Here is a 17415-nt window from a genome sequence, read left to right as displayed (position 1 = left end):
ATTCCCACTCTTAGGTTTAACAGGGATCACATTTCAGTTAAATTTCAACACTTAAGAATAACTGTGTATTAATTACAGAATTAAACCAGTCATATTAAGTATAACAGACAAAAAAACTACTAAGAGGGATAAAGTATTAAGTTGTTCATTAACAGTCAGGGCTATGCTGATCAAGTCACCATTTCCCATAGTGTCCAGTTCACTTCAACAGGTTTCCTTTTTGGTGTTCTGTCAGTTGTCACCAATCAGGGAGAACATATGGTATTTGTCCCTTTGGGACTGGCTTATTTCACTCAGCATGATGTGTTCCAGATTCCTCCATTTTGTTGCAAATGACTGGATTTCGTTGTTTCTTACTGCGGTATAGTATTCCAAAGAGTACATATCCCATAATTTCTTTATCCAGTCTACCGTTGATGGGCATTTAGGTTGGTTCCAGGTCTTGGCTATTGTGAATTGAGCTGCAATAAACATTAGGGTGCAGACAGCTTTTCTGTTTGCCAATTTAAATTCCTTTGGGTAAATTCCAAGGAGTGGGATGGCTGGGTCGAACGGTAGGGTTATCTTCAGGTTTCTGAGGAATCTCCAGGCTGACTTCCATAGTGGCTTGACCAGTGTGCATTCCCACCAACAGTGGGTTAGTGTCCCTTTTTCCCCACATCCTCGCCAGCATCTGTTGTTGGTAGATTGCTGAATGTGAGCCATTCTAACCGGGGTGAGGTGAAACCTCATTGTGGTTTTGATTTGCATTTCCCTGATTGCTAGTGACCTTGAACAGTTTTTCATGTGCCTGTTGGCCATTTGGATTTCCTGTTTTGAAAAATGTCTATTGAGGTCCTTGGCCCCTCTCTTAAGTGGGTTGTTTGTTTTGTTTTTGTGGAGTTTCTTGATCTCTTTGTAGATTCTGGTTATTAACCTTTATCTGTTGCATAGTTTGCGAATATTTTTTCCCATTCTGTCGGTTGTCTTTTCACTCTCCTGACTGTTTCTTTTGCAGTACAGAAACTTCTCAATTTGATGCAATCCCAATAGTTGATTTTGGCTTTGACTGCCTGTGCTTCCCGGGTCTTTTACAGAAACTCTTTGCCTGTGCCAATATCTTGAAGGGTTTCACCAATGTTCTCTAGCAACTTGATGGTGTCAGGTCATAGATTTAGGTCTTTAATCCACGTTGAGTGGATTTTTGTGTAAGGTGTAAGGTAGGGGTCTTGCTTCATGCTTCTGCACGTGGAAATCCAGTTTTCCCAGCACCATTTATTGAATAGACTGTCCTTGCTCCAGGAATTAGTTTTAGATCCTTGATCAAATATAAGTTGGCTGTAGATGTTTGGATTGATTTCTGGTGTTTCAATTCTGTTCCGTTGGTCTATCCATCTGTTTCTGTACCAGTACCATGCTGTTTTGATTACAACTGCCCTGTAGTATGTCCTGAAATATCTGATATTGTGATGCCTCCGGCTTTGTTTTTGTTGTACAAGATTGCTTTAGCTATTTGAGGTCTCTTGTGCCTCCATATGAATTTCAGCATCATTTTTTCTAGATCTGAGAAGAATATCTTTGGTATCTTGATTGGGATTTTATTGAATCTATAAATTGCTTTTGGGAGAATGGACATTTTGATGATGTTGATTCTTCCAATCCATGAGCATGGAAGATTTTTCCATTTCTTGGTATCCTCTTCTATTTCTTTCTTTAAGGTTTTGTAATTCTCATCGTAGAGATCTTGAACGTCCTTGGTTAAGTTTATTCCAAGGTATTTGATTGTTTTTGTAGCTATTGTGAATGGGATTGATCTTAGCAGTTCTTTCTCAGCCATGGCATTGCTTGTGTATACAAAGGCTGTTGATTTTTGTGCATTGATTTTATATCCTGCCACTTTGCCAAACTCCTCTATGAGTTCCAATAGTCTCTTAGTAGAGTTCTTTGGATCTCCTAAGTAAAGAATCATATCGTCTGCAAAGAGGGATAGTTTGACTTCTTCCTTCTCAATTTGTATTCCTTTGATTTCTTTTTCTTCTCTGATGGCTCTGGCTAAAACTTCCAGAACTATGTTAAATAGCAATGGTGAGAGTGGGCATCCCTGTCTGGTACCAGATCTCAGTGGAAATGATTCCAACTTTTCCCCATTCAACAGGATGCCGGCTCTGGGTTTTTTATAAATTGCTTTGATTATATTGAGGAATGTTCCTTCTATACCCAATTTGCTTAGAGTTTTCATCATGAAAGGGTGTTGAATTTTATCAAATGCTTTCTCTGCATCAATTGAGATAATCATATGGTTTTTCTTTTGCAGTCTGTTAATGTGGTGAATCACATTGATTGATTTGCGAATGTTGAACCATCCCTGCATACCAGGGATGAATCCCACTTGGTCTGGGTGGATGATTTTCCTGATGTGTGTTGTATTCTATTGGCGAGAATTTTATTGAGGATTTTTGCGTCTATGTTCATCAGGGATATTGGTCTGTAATTTTCTTTCAGTGCTGCATCTTTTCTGGCTTAGGAATTAAGGTGATGCTGGCTTCATAGAAAGAATTTGGGAGGATTCCATCTTTTTCGATTGTTCTGAGTAGTTTGAGAAGAAATGGAATCAGTGCTTCTTTAAATGTCTGGTAGAATTCAGCAGTGAATCCATCTGGTCCTGGGCTTTTCTTTGTTGGGAGGGCCTTTAATACGATTTCAATTTCTGTTTCAGTTATGGGTCTATTTAGGTTTTCTATGTCTTCATGGTTCAATTTAGGTAGATTGCATGTGTCCAGGAATCTATCCATTTCTGATAGGTTTCCCTGTTTGCTGGCATACAAGTCCTTGTAGTAATTTATGATGCTTCTTTTTTGTTTCTGTGGTGTCTGTTGTTACGTTTCCTTTTTCGTCTCTGATTTTATTGATTTGGGTCTTTTCTCTTCTTTTTTTAGTTAGTTGGGCCAATGGGGTGTCAATTTTGTTTATTTTTTCAAAAAACCAGCTCTTCGCTTGGCTGATTTTTTGTAATGTTTTTTTTTTTTTTTTTGGATTCAATCCTGTTAATTTCTTCTCTGATTTGAATTATTTCTCTTCTCCTACTAGCTTTGGGTCTGGTTTGCTGCAAATTTCCTAGGTCCTTGAGATGTGCTGAAAGCTCATTTATTTGGTGCCTTTCCAATTTCTTGATATAGACCCCTATTGCTATAAACTTGCCTCTCATTTCTGCTTTTGCCGTATCCCATAAGTTTTGATATGTTGTGTTGTTATCCTCATTTACTTCCAGAAAGTTTCTGATTTCTCTTGATTTCTTGAATGACCCAGTGTTCATTCAGGAGCATGTTGTTCATTCTCCATGTGTTTGCATACTTTCTGGGGTTTCCTGAGTTGCTAATTTCCAGCTTCATTCCACTGTGGTCTGAGAAGCTGCATGGTATGATTCTAATTCTTTTAAATTTGCTGAGACTTGCTTTATGGCCTAGTATGTGATCAATCCTAGAGAAGGTTCCATGCACTGCTGAGAAGAATGTAAAGTCTTTAGATGTAGGATTGAAAGTTCTGTAGATATCTGTTAGATCCATTTGGGCAATAGTGTCAATTAAATCTGCTCTTTCCTTGTTGATCTTCTGTCTGGATGATCTGTCTATTTCTGAGAGTGGATTATTGAAGTCCCCCAGTACTATTGTATTGGAATCTAAGTCTCCCTTTAAGTCCCTTAACATATCTTTTAAATAGACTGGTGCCCTGTAATTAGGTGCATATACATTTATAATAGTTACATCTTCCTGTTGAATTGAACCCTTAACCATTATATAGTGCCCCTCTTTGTCTCTCTTAACAGTTTTTGTATTAAAGTTTATTTTGTCTGATATTAATATGGCTACACCTGCTTTTTTTTTTGGTTTTTGTTGGCATGGAATATCTTTTTCCAACCTTTCACTTTCAGTCTGCATGCATCTTTGTTAGAGAGATGTGTTTCTTGTAGGCAACAAATAGTTGGGTGTTGTTCCTTAAGCCAGTTAGCCAGTCTGTGTCTTTTAACTGGACAGTTCAGGCCATTCACGTTTAATGTGACTATTGATACATAGTGACTTTGCCCTGCCATTTTCCCGGAGATATTTTCTAGTATATGCTTTGAGCTTCCCATGCTCTTTTACTGGTAGGTGTTCTTCCTTTCCCTTCTTTCATATTGATGGCCATGTTTCTGTGTTTCTGAGTATAGCACATCTTTAAGTATCTTTTGCAGGGCCGGACAAGTGGCCACAAAGTCTTTCAATTTCTGTTTGCTATAAAAGGTCTTTATTTCACCTTCATTCACAAATGAGAGCTTGGCAGGATATAATATTCTGGGCTGGCAATTTTTCTCTCTTAGCACCTGTGCTATGTCTCGCCATTCCCTCCTAGCCTGTAGGGTTTCTGATGAGAAGTCTGCTGTGAGTCTGATTGGAGATCCTCTGAGAGTAATCTGACGTTTCTCTCTTGCACATTTTAGGATCTTTTCTTTATGTTTCACTGTGGTGAGTTTAATTACAACGTGTCGTGGTGAGGATCTCTTTTGGTCATGTTTACTGGGGGTTCTATGAGCTTCCTGTACTAGGATGTCTCTGTCCTTCTCCAAACCCGGAAAGTTCTCTGCTAGTATCTCACTAAAAAGGCCTTTTTTTTTCCATGTCTGATTTTTTTTAACTTTTATTTAATGAATATAAATTTCCAAAGTACAGCTTATGGATTACAATGGCTTCCCCCCCATATGGTCTCTCCCACCCGCATCCCTCCCCTTTCCCACTCCCTCTCCCCTTCCATTCACATCAGGATTCATTTTCGATTCTCTTTATCTACAGATGATGAGTTTAGCATACATTAAGTAAAGATTTCAACAGTTTGCTCCCACACAAACATAAAGTGAAAAATAATAGATGATTTTTTAAATGATGATGAAATCAGATCAGACCTATTGTCATGTTTAATCCCAGTGAGAGTCAAGTTGGGAATTGATAATTTCTTTTTTTTTTTTTTTTACAGAAGATCAGTTTAGTATACATTAAGTGAAGATTTCAACAGTTTGCACCCCCATAGAAACACAAAGCGAAATATACTGTTTGAGTACTCATCATAGCATTAAGTCTCAATGTACAGCACATTAAGGACAGAGATCCTACATGAGGAGTAAGTGCACAGTGACTCCCGTTGTTGACTTTACAAATTGACACTCTTGTTTATGGCATCAGTAATCTCCCTATGTAGCAGTCATGAGATTCCAAGGCTATGGAAGCCCCTTGAGTTCTCCGACTCTTATCTTGTTTAGACAAGGTCATAGTCAAAGTGGAGGTTCTCTCCTCCCTTCAGAGAAAGGTACCTCCTTCTTTGAAGACCTGTTCTTTCCACTGGGATCTCACTCGCAGAGATCTTTCATGTAGGTGGTTGTTTGTTTTTTTTTTTTTTTTTTTTTTGCCAGAGTGTCTTGGCTTTCCATGCCTGAAATACTCTCATGGGCTTTCAGCCAGATCCGAATGCCTTTAGGGCTATTCTGAGGTCAGAGTGCTGTTTACGACATCCGCCATTCTATGAGTCTGCTGTGTATCTTGCTTCCCATGTTGGATCACTCTCCCCTTTATTTATTCTATCGGTTAGTATTAGCAGGTACTAGACTTGTTTATGTTCTTCCTTTGACTCTTAGTCCTTTCATTATGATCAATTGTGAACTGAAATTGATCTCTTGGACTGGTGAGATGGCATTGGTACATGCCACCTTGATGGGATTGAATTGGAGTCCCCTGGTATGTTTCTAACTCTACCATTTGGGGCAAGTCAGCTTGAGCATGTCCCAAGTTGTACATCTCTTCCCTCTCTTATTCCCACTCTTAGGTTTAACAGGGATCACATTTCAGTTAAATTTCAACACTTAAGAATAACTGTGTATTAATTACAGAATTAAACCAGTCATATTAAGTATAACAGACAAAAAAACTACTAAGAGGGATAAAGTATTAAGTTGTTCATTAACAGTCAGGGCTATGCTGATCAAGTCACCATTTCCCATAGTGTCCAGTTCACTTCAACAGGTTTCCTTTTTGGTGTTCTGTCAGTTGTCACCAATCAGGGAGAACATATGGTATTTGTCCCTTTGGGACTGGCTTATTTCACTCAGCATGATGTGTTCCAGATTCCTCCATTTTGTTGCAAATGACTGGATTTCGTTGTTTCTTACTGCGGTATAGTATTCCAAAGAGTACATATCCCATAATTTCTTTATCCAGTCTACCGTTGATGGGCATTTAGGTTGGTTCCAGGTCTTGGCTATTGTGAATTGAGCTGCAATAAACATTAGGGTGCAGACAGCTTTTCTGTTTGCCAATTTAAATTCCTTTGGGTAAATTCCAAGGAGTGGGATGGCTGGGTCGAACGGTAGGGTTATCTTCAGGTTTCTGAGGAATCTCCAGGCTGACTTCCATAGTGGCTTGACCAGTGTGCATTCCCACCAACAGTGGGTTAGTGTCCCTTTTTCCCCACATCCTCGCCAGCATCTGTTGTTGGTAGATTGCTGAATGTGAGCCATTCTAACCGGGGTGAGGTGAAACCTCATTGTGGTTTTGATTTGCATTTCCCTGATTGCTAGTGACCTTGAACAGTTTTTCATGTGCCTGTTGGCCATTTGGATTTCCTGTTTTGAAAAATGTCTATTGAGGTCCTTGGCCCCTCTCTTAAGTGGGTTGTTTGTTTTGTTTTTGTGGAGTTTCTTGATTTCTTTGAAGATTCATAGATTTAGGTCTTTAATCCACGTTGAGTGGATTTTTGTGTAAGGTGTAAGTTAGGGGTCTTGCTTCATGATTCTGCACTGGAAATCCAATTTTCCCAGCACCATTTATTGAATAGACTGTCCTTGCTCCAGGAATTAGTTTTAGATCCTTGATCAAATATAAGTTGGCTGTAGATTTTTGGGTTGATTTCTGGTGTTTCAATTCTGTTCCATTGGTCTATCCATCTGTTTCTGTACCAGTACCATGCTGTTTTGATTACAACTGCCCTGTAGTATGTCCTAAAATATCTGATATTGTGATGCCTCCGGCTTTGTTTTTGTTGTACAAGATTGCTTTAGCTATTTGAGGTCTCTTGTGCCTCCATAGAAATTTCAGCACCATTTTTTCCAGATCTGAGAAGAAGGTCTTCGGTATCTTGATTGGTATTGCATTGAATCTATAAATTGCTTTTGGGAGAATGGACATTTTGATGATATTGATTCTTCCAATCCATGAGCATGGAAGATTTTTCCATTTTTTTGGTATCCTCTTCTATTTCTTTCTTTAAGGTTTTGTAATTTTCATCGTAGAGATCTTGAACGTCCTTGGTTAAGTTTATTCCAAGGTATTTGATTGTTTTTGTAGCTATTGTGAATGGGATTGATCTTAGCAGTTCTTTCTCAGCCATGGCATTGCTTGTGTATACAAAGGCTGTTGATTTTTGTGCATTGATTTTATACCCTGCTACTTTGCCAAACTCTTCTATGAGTTCCAATAGTCTCTTAGTAGAGTTCTTTGGGTCTCCTAAATAAAGAATCATGTCATCTGCACAGAGGGATAGTTTGAGTTCTTCCTTCCCAATTTGTATCCCTTTAGTTTCTTTTTCTTGCCTAATAGCTCTGGCTAGAACCTCCAGAACTACATTGAATAGCAGTGGTGAGAGTGGGCATCCCTGTCTGGTACCAGATCTCAGTGGAAATGCTTCCAACTGTTCCCCATTGAATAGGATGTTGGCTGTGGGTTTTTCATAGATTGCTTTGATTGTATTGAGGAATGTTCCTTCCAAACCCAGTTTGCTTAGAGTTTTCATCATGAACGGGTGTTGTATTTTATCAAATGCTTTCTCGGCATCTATCGAGATAATCATATGGTTTTTCTTCTGCAGTCTGTTAATGTGGTGTATCACATTGATTGTCTTGCGCACATTAAACCATCCCTGCATACCAGGGATAAATCCCACTTGGTCTGGGTGGATGATCTTTCTGATGTGTTGTTGCATTCTATTGGCGAGAATTTTTTGAGGATTTTTGCATCTATGTTCATCAGGGATATTGGTCTGTAATTCTCTTTCAGTGCTGCATCTTTTTCCGGCTTAGGAATTAAGGTGATGCTGGCTTCATAGAAAGAATTTGGGAGGATTCCCTCTTCTTCGATTGTTCTGAATAGTTTGAGAAGAATTGGAGTTAGTTCTTCTTTAAATGTCTGGTAGAATTCAGCAGTGAATCCATCTGGTCCTGGGCTTTTCTTTGTTGGGAGGGCCTTAAAAAGGCCTTCTAATCCTTTCTCTCTCTCCATGCCTTCAGGAACTCCTAGAACCCGAATGTTGGTTTTTTAAATAGTATCCTGTAGATTCCCAACAATATTTTTTAGATTTCTAATTTCCTCTTCTTTTCTTTGGTTTGACTGTATCCTTTCCTGTTCTCTGTCTTCTAAGTCTGATATTCTCTCTTCTGCTTCACCCATTCTGTTTGTAAGGCTCTCTAATGTGTTTGTCATTTGATCTATTGAGCTCTTCATTTCATTTTGATTTCTCTTCACTATCACACTTTCCTGTTCTACTAGTTTCTGCGTTTCATTTTGATTCTTCCTTAAAATTTCATTTTCACGAGAGAGATTTTCAATCCTGTCCAATAAGGATTTCTGTAGTTCAAGGATTTGCTTTTGAAAACTTCAAAATGTTCTTATCATAAATTTTTGAAATCTGTATCTTGCATTTCTTCTATCTCATCATCTTCATAATCTTGGTTTGGGGTGTTTTGTTTATTTGGAGGTGTCATAGTGTCATCGTTGATCTTGTTCCCTCGATTTCTGTGTTTATTGCTTGGCATGGTTAATTCTGTTTCCCTCACTGTGAGTTTTTTTTTTTTATTTTATACTATGTCTGTGTTAAGTGGACTGCCTGCTGTTGGAGGAGCCTTGGAGGTTTGAGATGGGTGTGGCCTGAGAGCTCTGCTTGGTTCTTCAGGGTTACAGGTGTGCAAAGGTGACACCCTCAGGTTATGCGTGGTAAATCTCTCTTTATTTATGTATTTATTCATTTATTTTATTTTATTTTATTTTATTTTATTTTATTTTTTATTCAGGAGGTAAGTAATATTGCAAGGCTGAGCAGAATGGATGGTATTTAGCTTCCGATCTCTGGCTTCTATGCAGAGTCAGTGCAGGCTCGGTTACTCCTATGGACTGCCACTGGGTTGCCTAGGCTACTGAATTATAGTATTAACTCTCCCCTTTTATTATGTATATCCCAGCTCTTTGTCTCTTGCTCGCCTTTGCAAGGTTGGCGGAGAGTGGAACTTGTCTGTACCAGTACGCCCCCATTTATTTATTTATTTATTTTTCCTTCTCTCCTGTGGTCGGTCTGTTGAACTTTCCCGCTTCAATGCCCGCTTCCCTCCAAAATTCTGTCCGCCGTTTCCCCGCCAATGTCTCCGGTTACTGAGCTCACCTCCGCTTCCAGTGCCGATGTGTGGACTCGGAGCCCTGGCGTCCCTCCTCTCCCCAGGTTTTGAAATTCTGATGTAGTTAGGGCACCTGTGGTGATGGTGGAGTTTACAGAGATTTTCACTTACTCTTTCCTGAAAAGAGGATTTACACTGGCCAAGGAGCCAAAGTAGGAGATCTGGTGTGCTCTGTTTCCCTCTCTTAGTTTCTGTACTGTTTAGGTTTCCTGTTATTTGTTTACTAAATTTTTTCGTCAATCTTAAAATTCAGTCCTCCCTTTATTGATTTGCTTCTTTTCTGTGGCTGAGGTGAGTGCAGGGCCTCTGTGTTAGCTACTTGGATCTTCTCCACTTTTTGCTTTTAAAATTTTTTTTTAAAATTTGACAGTGAGAGAGACAGAGAGAAAGGTCTTCCTTCCGTTGGTTCACTCTCCAAATGGCCTCAATGGCCGGAGCTATGCTGATCCGAAGCCAGAAACTAGGAGTTTCTTTCCTGGTCTCCCATGCAGGTGCAGGGGCCCAAGGACCTGGGCCATCCTTTACAGCCCTCCTGGGCCACAGCAGAGAGCTGGACTGGAAGAGGAGCAGCTAGGACTAGAACCCAGCGCCCATATGGGATGCTGGTGCCGCAGGCGGAGGATTAACCTAGTGTGCCATGGCACAGGCCTCATATTTTGCTTTTTAAATTTGAAAAAATTTTTAGATGTAGCCAATTGGATTTCTCTCTCCTCAACAGGCAGGAAACTGCTACTTTGCATGCAGTCAAAGAGAGTGTTGGCACTCATGCCTGTTGCTTGCCATTAGGTTTTCACTATCTTTCTTATAGTACATGAAAGACATTTAAGAATAATCTTTTAATATTTTTATTCTTAAAGCTACTAATTCCTTTTTGTCTTTTGGTCGTAGACAGAATTCTGAGATGCTTCCCCTTGATGCCAATGCCCTTGGAATATTTCTATAACTCCCTCCCCTGGACTTGGGTAGGATATGTGACTTGTTTCTCCCACTTACATGGCAAATGCAATGAGAGTTTGCAGATGTAATTAACATCCTTAAGTAGTAGGCTTTCAGTCAATCAGAAATCTGCCTAGGCAGCCCTGAGATACTCAGTGAGTCCTTTTAAAAATATCTAGAGGTGTGGCTCTGCAGATGCCAGCTGCTATGAATTCTATAGCTGGAAGGAAATGAAATCTACAACAACCTAAGTCTGGGAGTGGTCTTTGATGCCAATGAAACTAAGCCAGCAGTGTGCTAGTTGTCAAGTGCCTAGTGCTGTGAGCCATGCCATATTCCTCACCCATGGAAGCTGTGAGATAATGTATGTTGTTTTAAGCTTCTGAGTTTGCAACAAATTATTATACAATATATAGAGATTGAGAGATCTTCCATTTGCTGGTTCACTCCCCACATGGCTTCAATGTCCAGGACTGGACAAGACCAAAGAAAGCCAGGAGCCAGGACCTTCTTCTGGGTCTCCTATGTTGGTGCAGGGACCAAGCACTTTGGCTGTCTTCCACTGCTTTCCCAAGTATATTATCAGGGAGCTGGATCAGAAGCAGAGCACCTAGGACTTCCCCTGGTGCTCATATGGGATGCCAGCATCACAGGCAGCAGCTTTATTCACTACACCACAACGCCAGACCCCATATGAACATTTTAATGAACTAACTTTGGGGTTAAGCTTCTTTATACACTTTGTTTGGAAAAGCGAAATTGAAATGGATAGATCTGGGTAACCATAAGCCATGTGAAAACCAAAACTAAACTATATTGATTGATGAAAAGGAGTGTATTAGGATTCAGTACATGATGTAGGCTGTGTGGTGAGAAGACTGCTGTCACCATGTTGTGATTGGGCAGTGGGCTCTGTGCCAAGACTCCAAACATGTGTCTCACTCCTTGTTACCCCACAAGTATGCTTGCCTTCCTGTCACTATTGTGGGATTATATGGGGAAAGAGAACTCATTATACAATAAACACATGTTTTATTTGTAGGAGGTCTTCCTGCATGTACCTTCTAAGTGCAGGATAATATGACACCTAAATATCACAGAATGAAGTCTTTATAAGGTATCTATTATTAAGAAAGGACAATGGAGAAACATAAATCAATAAAGATTCAAAAAGTAGGTTGTTCGCATAGATACTGCAGGTACAGGATGCCAGCTTGTATTTGAGAGGAAGAGAAATTTGAGTTAGATGCCAATGTTTCTTAAAATGGAATAATGTTCAAAGAACAGTATATGAAGAATCCTTATATATCCACCATCCACATTTGGCAGTTACATGCCTATTTCCAATCTTCTTTATTCCATTGGAAACTCCCTCTCTCAACATATACAGTTTATTCTGACTCCAGTCCATTTTATTATTTCAAATGTGTTCCCAATTTAAGAATTCCTTTAGCCTCACTGTCTTCTTTCTCTTTCCCACCCTTCCTACCTCCTTCCAAACCTTTCCGATCTCCTCTTTTTATTCTCACTTTCAGCATCACAGCTCTAATGGGCCACCCCTGCCAGGACACAGATCCATAAAGGTCAGCTTGGGACCCTGAACACCTCAGAGGGAGGAGCCAGACCAGAAGTTCCTCATACCCTGTGTTTGTTTTTTTTTTTTTTTTTTTTTTTTGCTCTGGACTAGTGACTCCATACTGACTGCTCCATAATGGCAATGGGTAGGACCCTGATATACACCAGGATCACTCTTCCGCTGCTCTGGCTGGGGGTATCTCTGTCCATACATGGCCTCTCCCAGGTCAGGCCCTCCCAGCTTTTCAGCTCCCTGGAAGTGGTGATCCCCTTGAAGGTGACCAGCAGGGGTAGAGGTGCAGGCGGATTGGGGGCCAGAGGCACATTGTCCACATGAGGGTCAAGAGGCTGTTGGTTTCCACACACCTCCCTGTGTTCACCTACACAGAGCAGCATGGCCTCCAGGAGGATCATCCCTTTGTCCCTGATGACTGTTACTATCATGGTTACGTGGAGGGGGCCCCTGAGTCTCTGGTTGCCCTCAGCATTTGTTCTGGAGGTTTTCAAGGAATGCTACAGATAAATGACCTCACTTAATTGAAAACGAATCTTGATGTGAATGGAAGGGGGGAGGGAGAGGGAAAGGGAAGGGTTGCGGGTGCGAGGGAAGTTATGGGGGGGGGGAAGTCATTGTAATCCATAAGCTGTACTTTGGAAATTTATAGTCATTAAATAAATGTTAAAAAAAATCGAACCTATTAGATACTCTACAACATTTGAGCACCTGGTGTATCAGGTAGGCAGTGATGAGACAGAGTCCCCACACATGAGATGTGGGTTAACAGAAGAGTCAATAGCACACCAGTTGGAGTTGCAAGCATCATATATTTCCACTCTGAAACAAAGTTCCTACGTGGGCTGGTGGACACACCAGCGGTTTGTTGAGCTGGGAGTTGTTGTGGACCATGTTAGATTTCTTTATTCCCAAAGTAATGTGTCAGTTGTGTACTATGAAGTATATGTTATCAATATAGTAGATGAATTTTATCACCCTTTGGAGATTGATGTATTTTTAATTGGGATTGAGATCTGGACTAAAAGAAACCCAATTTCTACCAATGATGACCTAGACCAAGTTGGGCAGGATTTTTCTGTTTGGAAGAGTACAAATTTGCAACATGATGCTGCACATCTTTTCATAAAAGAATTAAATGGCCTGAAGCTTGGCGTTGCCTATTTTAAAGGAATCTGCCCATATCCTTTTAACTGTGCAGTTGATGTTTTTGAAGACAAATGGTTATCTGTTTTTGCAATTACTGTGGCCCATGAGCTTGGTTGTAATTTGGGTATGCTGCATGACACGGAATGGTGTGTGTGTGAACAAGAGTGGTGTGTGATGTGTCCCAGGAGATGAATGACAACAAAATTCAGCAATTGCAGTTATGCTAATTATTTTGACAATATTTTGGGATCTAGACTTTTTTTTTGACAGGCAGAGTGGACAGTGAGAGAGAGACACAGAGAGAAAGGTCTTCCTTTGCCGTTGGTTCACCCTCCAATGGCCGCCGCTGCAGCCGGGGCGCTACGGTGGGTGCATCGCGCTGATCCAAAGGCAGAAGCCAGGTGTTTCTCCTGGTCTCCCATGTGGGTGCAGGGCCCAAGTACTTGGGCCATCCTCCACTGCACTCCCGGGTCATAGCAGAGAGCTGGCCTGGAAGAGGGGCAACTGGGACAGAATCTGGCGCCCCAACTGGGACTAGCACCCGGTATGTCAGCACCACAAGGCAGAGGATTAGCGTAGTGAGCTGCGGCACCGGCCCTAGACTATGCATTCTTGCTTCTCCATTTCATGGGAATATCTACAGGTTGAAGCACTGTGGAAATCAAGTGGTCGAAGTTGGAGAGGAGTGTGACTGTGGGTTTATACAGCAGTGTCAACATGATCCCTGTTTGTTGAACTGTGTTTGAAGCCTGGGGCTGCTTGTGCTTCTAGGGTTTCTTGCAAAGACTACAAATTCATGCCATCAGGGACTTTATGTAGACAGCAGGTCAACCTATGTGACCTTCCAGAGTGGTGCAATGGGACATCGCACGAGTGCCCAGATGATATATATGTACAATATGGTATGCCCTGTGATAGTAATTCTTACCGCTTTAAAAAGATGTGTAATAACCATGATACTCAATGTAAAAAGATTTTTGGCCGAGAGGCAAGGAGTGCGTCTGAGATTTGCTACAATGAAATGAACACCCAAGGAAATCGTTTTGGCCACTGTGGTATTGAAGGCACCACATATGTAAAGTGTATGGCTCCTGATGTCATGTGTGGGAGAGTTCAGTGTGAAAATGTGCTCACAATTCCCACACTGATAGAACATTCTACAGTGCATCAGTTTCACTTCAATGGCACCACTTGCTGGGGCACTGATTATCACTTAGGGATGTCCATACCTGATATCGGTGAAGTGAAAGATGGCACGGTGTGTGCTCCAGGCAAGACGTGCCTCTGCAGGAAATGTGTTAGTATGGTTCATCTGCCAAAATACTGTGAGCCTCTGTATTGCAGCATGAGAGGAGTCTGCAATAATAAGCAGCACTGCCACTGTCGCTGTGGGTGGGCATCTCCCTACTGCAGTTCCAGAGGCTATGGAGGGAGTATGGATAGTGGTCCACCTTCTAATATCAAGCTAGAAGGTTCCCATATGGAAGGAAATATGGGTTTCTTGTTACCATTACTGCTCATTTCTTGGGTTGTTTTATGTTTATTTTGCTTCCTTGTGCTGTGTACAAAAGAGAGAAGAGGAGAAAGAAAGTGATAGAAAAGATGAAGAAAGTGAAACAGAGCAGAAGAAAAGGGAGAGGAAGAAACAGAAGGAAGACAGGGAGAAGAGTTAAAGGAATAGTAACAATCATACTTTTTTAAAAAGAATTTCTAATTTTTCTTTTAATAGCAGAGAAACAGGACTTGTCTATCTATAGGTACACATATGTAATGGTCTCACGATTTAGGACCATAAGCGTTAGATATGATAGCACATGTTTCCTGCATTCTGTTACTTTTCAGTGTGTTAACTAACACTAAACATTCAGTCTCCCAGTGTTGTCTCCCTGTTTTTCTCAAGCAAAGGCCCACTTTAAAACTGCTGCCTTTTGACTGAGAATGGGAAAGGGAGGAGGAGGTGGGGTGGGAGGGCAGGTATGGTGGGAAGAATCACTATTCCTAAAGTTGTACTTATGAAATTTGTACTCATTAAATCAAAGGTTTATTTTGGGAAAAATAGATATATAAACTTTCTTAAAAAGTGGAGAACATGGTGATGCTAGGTCTATGTTCCCACATGGAAACACTTAATAGGAATACACTGAGAAGCAGCTGGCCTTTTAGTTATCACTGTCAACATAGTGTGAATATGTACTTATTCATTCGTTTATGTTATCTATCTGGCTCCTCTAAGTACTTGAATTTATGATCACCATTTTTGGTTCTCAAAATCTCTCTCTGTTATACTGTGGAGAGTTTTACTACAATGTGTCTTGGTGAAGATCTTTTCTGGTCATGTTTATTGAGAGTTCTATGTACTTCCTGTACTTGGATGTCTCTTTCTTTCTCCAGATTGGGGAAGTTTTCTCTTATTATTTCTGTAAGAAGGCCTTCTAATCCTTTCTTTCTTCCACACCTTCCTGAAACCTCTAGGATCTGTATGTTGGCTTATTTGATAGTATCTTGTAGATCTCCAACCATTTTATTTTTTAACAATTATTTATTTATTTGAAAGTCAGAATTACACAGAGAGAGAAGGAGAGGCAGAAGGAGAGAGAGAGGTCTTCCATCCGCTGGTTCACTCCCCAGTTGGCCGCAACAGCTGGAGCTGTGCTGAACTGAAGCCAGGAGCCAGGAGCTTCCTCTGAGTCTTCCCGTGCTGGTGAAGGGGCCCAAGTACTTGGGCCATCTTCTACTGATTTCCCAGGCTATATCAGAGAGTTAAATCAGAAGTGGAGCAGCTGAGACTTGAACCTGCATCCATTCGGGATGCTGGCACTGCAGGCAGCGGCTTTACCCGCTATGCCACAGCACTGGCCCCCAGCCATGTTTTTTAGTTTTCTAATTTCTTCTTCTTCTTTTTTTTTTTGGTCTGACTGTAATATTTCCATAAATTTGTCTTCTAATTCTGATATTCTTTCTTCTGTCTCACCTATTCTGTTGTTAATGTTTTCCACTACATTTTTATTTGATCTATATTTCAGTTAATAGCCATTCAACAAAGGAGAGGTGTTAAGAATCTTTATCATGAAGCCATGTTGAATCTTATCAAATTTTTGTGCAAGTTTTGAGATGTTTACATGACTTTTATTCTTCTGTTGAGGTGATTTGTCATGTTTACCAATGTGCAAGTGTTGAACCATCTTTGCATCTCCATGATAAATCCCACTGAATAGTGATGCATTTACATATTTTTGATGTAGTGTTGCTTTGATGTGCTAATATTTTGTTGAGAATTTTTCATCTATGTTCATCAAGGATATTAGTTTATCTTAGCTTTTTGTGATGTGTGTGTGTGTGTGTGTGTGTGTTGGTATCAAAGTAATCCTGGTGTCATAATAATTTTGCAGAGGTCCATCCCTTATAATATTTTGGAATAATTTGAGAAATATTGCAGTTCCATTTTAAATGGTTTGCAGAATATAGTTTTAAACCTATCAGATATTTAACTTTTTTAATGGGAGAGTTTAATTATTACTTCAATGACATCATTGGTTTTGGTCTGTGTAGATTTTTTTCATTTAATCTTGCTTGTTAGGTTGTTTGTGTACAGGGATTTATCAGTTTCTTCCAATTTGCTAGCATACAATATTTCGTAGTAGGTTCTTAGGATCCTTTATGTTTATGTGGCATTAGTTGTAGTATCTAGTTTTCACTTCTAATTTTTTTGAGTTTTTTTTTTCTATTGTACTCCTCATTAGTCTGGATATAGGTTTGCATGTTTGGTTTATCTTTTAAAAATCTGCTTTTATTTTTAATATTTTGCATTGATTTTTCTTTAGTTTCAATTTCATTTATTCCCTCCAAGTATATTTGGGTATAATTTGTTCTGCTTTGTCTAAATCCTTGAGATGCACTGTTCACATTTTTCTTTGATATTTATTATTTTTAAATATATATGCATCTCACTGTAACTCTACCCCTCAAATAAATAAAAGCTTTTAAAAAATGAAAATACATGAGTATTTGTTAATTTTCTATTCATGTTGATTTATAGTTTTAGTCTATTGTTGGAGAAGAAACATGATGTGTATATGTATATTTATTTACTTTTAAGATTTATTTTTTTTATTTGAAAAGCAGAGTTACAGAGAGGCAGAGGCAGAGAGAGAGAGAGAGAGAGAGAGAGAGAGAGAGAAAGAGAGGTCTTTCATGTGCTGGTACACTCCCAAAATGGCCACAATGGCTGCAACCAGGCCTATCTGGAGCTAGGAGCCAGGAGCTTCCTCCACGTCTCCCACCCTAGTGCAGGGTCCAAAGGACT

General features: G+C 40.1%; 5 protein-coding genes and 1 pseudogene across 8 annotated transcripts in view; all 6 read left to right on the top strand.

Annotated features, from left to right (window-relative positions):
• Nucleotides 1-17415, top strand: part of LOC100344015 (disintegrin and metalloproteinase domain-containing protein 21) — a 182104-nt gene that overhangs the window by 47038 nt on the left and 117651 nt on the right. The window lies entirely within an intron of this gene.
• Nucleotides 1-17415, top strand: part of LOC100343514 (disintegrin and metalloproteinase domain-containing protein 20-like) — a 150422-nt gene that overhangs the window by 47048 nt on the left and 85959 nt on the right. The window lies entirely within an intron of this gene.
• The window catches only part of LOC138842981 (disintegrin and metalloproteinase domain-containing protein 20-like), a 126548-nt gene that overhangs the window by 51593 nt on the left and 57540 nt on the right, over nucleotides 1-17415 (top strand). The window lies entirely within an intron of this gene.
• The window catches only part of LOC100343257 (disintegrin and metalloproteinase domain-containing protein 20), a 90721-nt gene that overhangs the window by 47054 nt on the left and 26252 nt on the right, over nucleotides 1-17415 (top strand). The window lies entirely within an intron of this gene.
• Nucleotides 1-17415, top strand: part of LOC100343004 (disintegrin and metalloproteinase domain-containing protein 20) — an 82527-nt gene that overhangs the window by 47054 nt on the left and 18058 nt on the right. The gene's annotated exons all lie outside the window — the stretch shown is intronic.
• LOC100342750 (disintegrin and metalloproteinase domain-containing protein 20-like) lies at nucleotides 12054-15043 on the top strand (annotated as a pseudogene).

The sequence above is a fragment of the Oryctolagus cuniculus genome, chromosome 20, assembly GCF_964237555.1.
Source record: "Oryctolagus cuniculus chromosome 20, mOryCun1.1, whole genome shotgun sequence".
In the NCBI taxonomy this organism is placed as follows: domain Eukaryota; kingdom Metazoa; phylum Chordata; class Mammalia; order Lagomorpha; family Leporidae; genus Oryctolagus; species Oryctolagus cuniculus.
The sequence above is the reverse complement of the archived record's forward strand: the minus strand, read 5'-3'. Positions and strand labels throughout refer to the sequence as shown.